The following is a 7,242-nucleotide window of genomic DNA, read 5'->3' as shown; positions in this document are numbered from 1 at the left end:
AAATAAATAAATAAATAAATAAATAAATAAATAAATAAATAAATAAATAAATAAATAAATAAATAAATAAATAAATAAATAAATAAATAAATAAATAAATAAATAAATAAATAAATAAATAAATAAATAAATAAATAAATAAATAAATAAATAAATAAATAAATAAATAAATAAATAAATAAATAAATAAATAAATAAATAAATAAATAAAAGACCCAACGCAGCCAAAAATAAATAAATAAATAAATAAATAAGAAAATATACCAATTTTCTACAATTTCTTTCAGAAGACAGACGCAGAGTGAATACTTCCTAACTCATTCTATGATACCAGCATTACCCTAATACCAATACCAGACAAAGACATTACAAGAAAACTACAGACCAATAGCTCTCATGAACGTGGATGCAAAAATCAACACAATATTAGCAAATCAAATTCAACAATATATAAAAAGAATTATACACCACAATTAAGTGGGATTTATCCTAGTATGTAAGGCTGGTTCAACATTAAAAAATCAATTCATGTAACCTATCTTATCAACAGGCTAAAGAAAAAAGCCACATGATCAAATCAATAGATGCAGAAAAAGCATTTGACAAAATCCAAAACCTACTCATAATAAAACTCCTCAGTAAACAGGAAAAGAGGGGATCTTCCTCAACTTGATATCTATTTTAAAACCATATAGATTATCATGTCATCTGTTGTCTATTCTGTTCCACTGGTCTATGTGCCTGTTTTATGCCAGTACCATACTATTTTGATTACTATAGCTTTGTAATATAGTGCAAAATCAAGAAGTGTGATGCCTCCAGATTTGTTCTTTCTTAGGATTGCTTTGCCAATTGGGGTTTTAGGATAGTTTTTCCTATATCCTTAAAAAATGCCATTGGAAATTTGATGGGGATTGCATTGAATCTGTAAATTCCTTTGGGCAGGATGGACATTTTCACAATATTAATTCTTCCAATCCAGGAATATGGAATATCTTTCCATTTATTTGTGTCTTCTTCTTATTTGTGTCTTCTTCAGTCTCTTTCATCAATGTCTTATACTTATCAGTGTACAGGTCTTTCACCTCCTTTGTTCAATTTATTCCTAAATATTTTGTTTTTTGGGGATGCTATTGTAAATGCGATTGCTTTATTTTTTTGCTATAATCATTTTATTTCTGAAAATAAAATAATGGCCCTTCTTTTATTAATGATTTTAACAACTTGAGTCTTTTACTTTTTTACTAGTCTAGCTAAAGATTTGTCAATTTTGTTGATCCTTTCAAAGAATCAACTTTTGGTTTTGTTGATTTCTTCTCTATATTTCTTCTACTCTCTATTTCATTTATTTTGGCACTAATCTTTATTATTTCCTTCCTTCTGTTTGTGTCTGGTTTGGTTTGCTCTTCTTTTTCTAGTGTCTTGAGGTGTAAGGTTAGGTTATTGATTTGAAATCTTTCTTTTTAAAATATAGATGTATACAGCTATAATTTTCCATCTGCGCACTGTGTTGGTTGCATAAATTTTGGTATGCTGTGTTTTTGTTTTCATTAATCTCAAAATATTTCCTAATATCCCTTGTGATTTCTTCTTTGACCTCTTGGTTATTTAGGAGTATGTTGTTTAATATCCACATAATTGTGAATTCCTCAAATTTCCTTCTGGTAATGATTTCTAATTTCATTCCATTGTGGTCAGAGAACAAACTTTTTGTATGATTTCAATTCTTTTAATTTTTTAAGACTTATCTGATTGCCTAACATATGGTCTCTACTGAAGAATGTTTCATAGGCACTTGAGAAGAATGTATTCTGCAGTTGTTGTATGCAGTGTTCTATAGATGTCTATTAGCTTAGATGTCTATTAACTTAGAAAGCTTAGATTGCTTTCTTTCTCTTTCAGATAGTTTGTTGTTAGTGTATAGAAATGCAATTGATTTCTGTATGTTGATCTTGTATCCTGCAACTTTACTGAATTTATTTATCAGTTTTAGCAGTTTTTTTGGTGGTCTTCAGGGTTTTCTATATCATGTCATCTGCAAACAGAGATACTTTTACTTCTTTCTTTCTGATTTGGATGACTTTTATTTCTTTTTTTTTTGCCTAATTGCTATGACTAAGATTTGCAGTACTATGTTGAATAGAAATGGTGATGGTGGGCATCCTTGTCTTGCTCCTGATCTCAGAGGAGAGGCTTTTAACTTTACACCATTGAGTATGATGTTAGCTATGGGCTTGTCATATATGGTCTTTATTATGGTGAGGAATAATCCTTCCATACTTAATTTGTTGAGTTTTTATCATGAAAGGATGTTGAATTTTGTCAAATGCTAAACATACTTCTTTCCCTTAAGGTATGACCTGGAAGAAGCACATATCACTTTTGCTCACATCCCATTGGCCAGGACTAAGGTCCGTACATCCATTCCTTGGAGATATTGTGGGTTCAGCTTCAGATTACTGCAATAAAGTAAATATAGCAATAAAGTGAGTCACATGAATTTTTGGTTTCACAGTGCATATAAAAGTTATGTTTACACTATACTGTAGTCTGTTAAGTATACAGTAGCATTATGTCAAAGAAAACAGTGTACATACCTTAATTAAAAAATATTGCTAAAAAATGCTAAGCATCATCTGAGCCTTCTGCAAGTCATACTCTTTTTGCAATAGTAGCATCAAAGATCACTGATCATGGGCTTCCCTGGTGGCTCAGTGGTTGAGAGTCTGCCTGCCGATGCAGGGGATGTGGGTTCGTGCCCCGGTCCGGGAAGATCCTACATGCCGCGGAGCAGCTGGGCCCGTGAGCCATGGCCGCTGAGCCTGCGCATCCGGAGCCTGTGGTCCGAAACGGGAAGGGCCATGGTGGTGAGGCCCGCATACCACACACACACACACACACACACACACACACACACACACACAAAGATCACTGATCACCATAACAAATATAATAATAATGAAAAAGTTTAAAATATTGCGAGGATTACCAAAATGTGATACAGAGACACAAAATGAACAAATGCTGTTGGAAAAATGGCACCTATAGACTTGCTTGATGCAGGTTCCTACAAACCTTCAATTTGTAAAAAACACAATAAAGTGAAGCTCAATAAAATGAGGTATGCCTGTACTTACCTGCAAGAGTGGTAGGGAAATGTAGTCTTTCTCATGGATGGCTTTATATGTTGCCAAACTTTGGTGACTCTATCCCTAAAAAAAGAAAACAGAATGGATTTTAGGGTTCAACCAACAGTGTCTGCCATAACATAGTGATAGGAAAATACATGAAAAACCAGTAACAGTATTTGCTTCTAGGAATAGGGTACTGGTGGCTGGGAACACAGGTGAGAGGAAAATGTCCCTTTTAATGCCCTTTTGAACTTTAATACATGTGAATGCATTAACTAATTAAATATTTTAACAAAGTAATAAAATAGCATTATCCTATGCACTTAGTAAACCTCCATATCTGATTCACTGATCAAAAGTTTTTTTGTGCCCTCACCCTCAGCCCCTCAGAGAGGGTTACAGAAGTGGCATGAAAGTTGGGCCACATTAAGCTCTATTAAATCAGTATGGTTTGAGGAGCCAGGGAAGCCCTGTGGGCCTGCATAGGCAGAGGCCTGGAGAGGAATGCAAGTTCAGATAAGCAGCTGGGAGAGCTGCTCTCCCTGACAGTGGGCCAGATGGCACTGGGCCTTCCTTGTGCCCTTCCTGACTGTGCTTGTTTAGGGGGACAGAAGGCCAGTTCTGCTACCAGGCCCTTACCCCAGCACTGGTCATACTCAAAAGGAGGAGGAGGCCAGCGCCCTCTGGACAGGAGGGGCTGGGGAGCTGGGCTTGGAGACACAGCCAGCTCCTGGGGTGGGCCGTGAGGCTTGCCCTTTCAAGCAGAAAGCCTTTGAAGCATCTGCCAGGCAGAGGCCTCGGCTGCCCTTATCTGGCTCTCATTTCTATCCCAACATTTGTGACTCAAGAGAACCTTGGGGTAACTTTGGGCCTATGTGGGGTGAGGGCTGGGGGCCACCAGCAGTGAACCCCTCACCCTAGTGCACAGGGTCAGGCCCCTCACTGGCCCCACCTGGGCCATGGGCAGAGCACAGGACAGACACCCTCCCACCTCCTGGTGCATAGACAGTGAAGGTCCCGCTCCCTGGACTGGCTCCCAGCACCCCATGGGCTCCCCACAGCTGCTCTTTAATGCTCAAGGAGCTCTTTACCCACAGGGAAACATAGCCAACTCTGCACCTTGTCTCACGTGCAATGTAGGAAAACTGAAACAGTTAACATTTCTCTAAATATTCAGATACTATTCCTACAGCTAACAAATTGACTTTTTGTAATTTTAACAAAGTAGATTTCCCTGAACAATTGAAGTTAAATGTAATCAATTACACTCTTCCCAATTCTAATGCTTCAGTCTCTCATAAATGTTTCAAACACATTTAAAAATCGACAAATAAGAATATAATCATCACAAAACCGGATCTACATACTCATACCGAAACCAGTTACAAATGCTAATGCGTAGGTCTAAATTTGTTTATTATCTCGAGTCAGCAGGCCTAGCAGCAGACTCGATAGACACGACACTATGTACCCATTTGCCACCCATCACTGCCCTCTCCTGGGGATCTCAGAGAGCTGGCCATGCAGCTCTGGCCTCACTGGAGCTCTGTACCCCAAACTCTCCGTCCTGGGCAGAGTGACTGGACCAGAGGTGGGTCCTGGACTCTGAGTCAGGACCTCATGGGCTGGCCAGACATGCAAGGCATGCCAACCTGCAAGGCTGGCACAGAAGTTCTGCCCAAGAAGGGATGTGGATGGTGACAGCTGACCAAAGCAATCAGCATCTCACTCTTGGGGTACATAAATGTGCCTCTCTGAGAGATGAAGGGGGCAAGGGCTGAAGACTCACAGAGGAGACAGTGGGCAGACCTCAGGTAGGGCCCGAGGGGAAGCTGGGGACCAGTTGGCCAGAAGCAGCTGGAGCAGAAGTGTCTGCACAAGACACAGTGTTTCTTGTGTTTCTGTTTCTTGTGTTTCCATCTGTTTCTCCTTGCAGTTCTACTGATGTTTGTCTCTTGTATTTTCATGCTCTGCTGTTAGGCGCATACATATTAGAATTGTTTTGTCTTCTTAGAGAATTTACCCCTTTATCGTTATGCAGTGCCCTTCTTTTTCCCTGATAACGTTCCTTGCTGAGACACTGGTGCCAGAGCATGAGTGACCCTCTGGGAGCTGGTGACATGGGGACACCCAGGCCCATTCTCCTGAAGAGCCTGGCTGAGGGGCTAGGCTGGCTAGTTTCTACTTCTCTGAGTGTTCTCACACAGGCAAAGGGAATGGGCAAAAGATGTTCTGAGCGCAGGTGATGACATGTGCTGAGGCTAAGTGCACAGAAAACAGAAGCTGATCCGGAGATTTATGTGCAGGAAGTGAGGGAAGCAGGACAGGGTGGGGGGAGAAATTGAACTGTGAGGTTATTCCAAGGGAGGCCTCGGTTGACCCCATGGGGAGGCTGGAGCCAGGATCACTCATTAGTTGTCCAGAAATGAGCCAAGGGGGATTTGGTGAGTTTTGGGCCCAAGAACCCTGATTGAGGTAGCTCCCTTCTACCCGGGGCAATTCCCTCCTATCAGATTCCAACACCTGGTCCTGAAGGGCAGTCTGTGTGGTCACCACTACACTAGAGGTGACAGCCTGGGTCACAGAGTGTGAAGGAGGCCTGTGGTCAGAGATGTGGTTACAGCGACCTGCTCAGATGTGGTTATAGTGACCAGGTGTGGTCAGCCTCTGAAGAATGTTCAGTGAAATGAACTTCTCATGGTCTGGGGGAAGGGGATGATGGGATCAGATTTTCCTTCTAGACTGGAGCTGGGGCTCAGGAGAGAGAGCAAGTCTGGTGATAAACATGAAGTGTGGCCAGGGAAGGCATCTAAAGACACAGGAACAGCAGAGACCTCAGAGACCCTGTGGAGATGGGGGCACAGGGAAGAGCAGCAACCATTACAGGGAGGGGAGATCAGGACACCCAGAGGAGTAGATGCGTGGTCCTGCCACTACAATATGTGGTGCTGCCTGCGTGGGTAACTAGAAGAGTGAACCAGGAGAACAAGTGCTCCAGGAAGGAATCTTCAAACCAAGCCTGAAAGCCCTTTTCTCCTGCCTCAACACACCCAGCTGTGGCTCCGTAAACTCAGTGCAGCCGGCTGCCTCTAGATGGCAGTGTGTGCATGCGGCAGCAGCTGTCCCACACTGCTCCCCAGGGAAGGCCAGGTTCTCCCACGGGACCAGGGAGAAGTCCCCAGAGCCGTGAGGGGGACAGGCAGAGGCACCTGTGGTGCCTGCAGCATCCACCTGTGCTCTGCTCTGCTTCAGGTGGGTGGGGCAGGTGTCTCTTTCTCCCCTTCCTAGGGGTTCCTATCAGGGTCCTTCCTGGCAGGGCCTGAAGGGGTCCCAGGGGCTTAGTGGACCCCCAAATCCGTGTGTTCGTGACTCTCCAGTCTTGGGTGGGAGATTGAGACACAAAGGTCTGGACATAAAGCTAACACTTCTAATTCTACCACTTATGCGGAGAGTGACTCCCTCTGAGCCTACTTTCTGCATTTGTGCTACAAATGCATAGCTCTGTGAAAGTCAGTTCACGTGAGATTACTTCAGAAGAAACAATTTTTCACTGTCAAGGGATTTTCACATTTGCATATAGTCCACAGTTCCCCTAGTGGACAGAGCTTTCAGGGGCAAAGCTGGGATTGAACCTAGGCAGTCTGACCTTGCTCTTAACCTCTCTGATTGGCCTCCTCCCTCCGATGTCTTATTGGCCACATCTGGACTTACTTCTTTGGCAAAACCGTCTTCTTCCATTTGGAGAAATTACAGTAGGGCTGACTCACAGGCAGTCAGGGTTAGAAGGGCTCTGGGAGGTTACCTACTAAACAACTGTCCTCTCCCTCCCACCTTCAATTTATGGATTGGACAACTAAGGGGAGATAAGACTCCTTGTCACCATCATCTATAATTGGCCTCCATCATTAAAGTATGCTCCACAGTGTCTTGTGCTAACACATGGGTTCCTATCACAAATCTTTAGAGTGTGGTAGGGGACACTGTCTGAGGACAGAGGTCTCAGGGCTGAGGCTGCAGATGCAAATAGGAGCAAGAAGCCCTTGGAAAATTTGCAGATTTTTTTTTAACATTTTAAAAATTTATTTTATTTATTCTTTTTTTTTTTTTTTTT

General features: G+C 42.1%; 1 long non-coding RNA gene across 1 annotated transcript; it reads right to left on the bottom strand.

Annotated features, from left to right (window-relative positions):
* Positions 1-231: 231 nt before the first annotated feature.
* On the bottom strand, positions 232-3,626 carry LOC129391632 (uncharacterized). Its single transcript, XR_008616117.1, has 3 exons — positions 3,138-3,626; positions 2,598-2,837; positions 232-2,459 (listed from the first exon to the last, which is right to left on the bottom strand). It is a non-coding gene; the product is annotated as an uncharacterized lncRNA (long non-coding RNA).
* Positions 3,627-7,242: the final 3,616 nt, after the last annotated feature.

The sequence above is a fragment of the Physeter macrocephalus genome, chromosome 20 (assembly GCF_002837175.3).
Source record: "Physeter macrocephalus isolate SW-GA chromosome 20, ASM283717v5, whole genome shotgun sequence".
Taxonomy (NCBI): Eukaryota; Metazoa; Chordata; class Mammalia; order Artiodactyla; family Physeteridae; genus Physeter; species Physeter macrocephalus.
The sequence above is the reverse complement of the archived record's forward strand: the minus strand, read 5'-3'. Positions and strand labels throughout refer to the sequence as shown.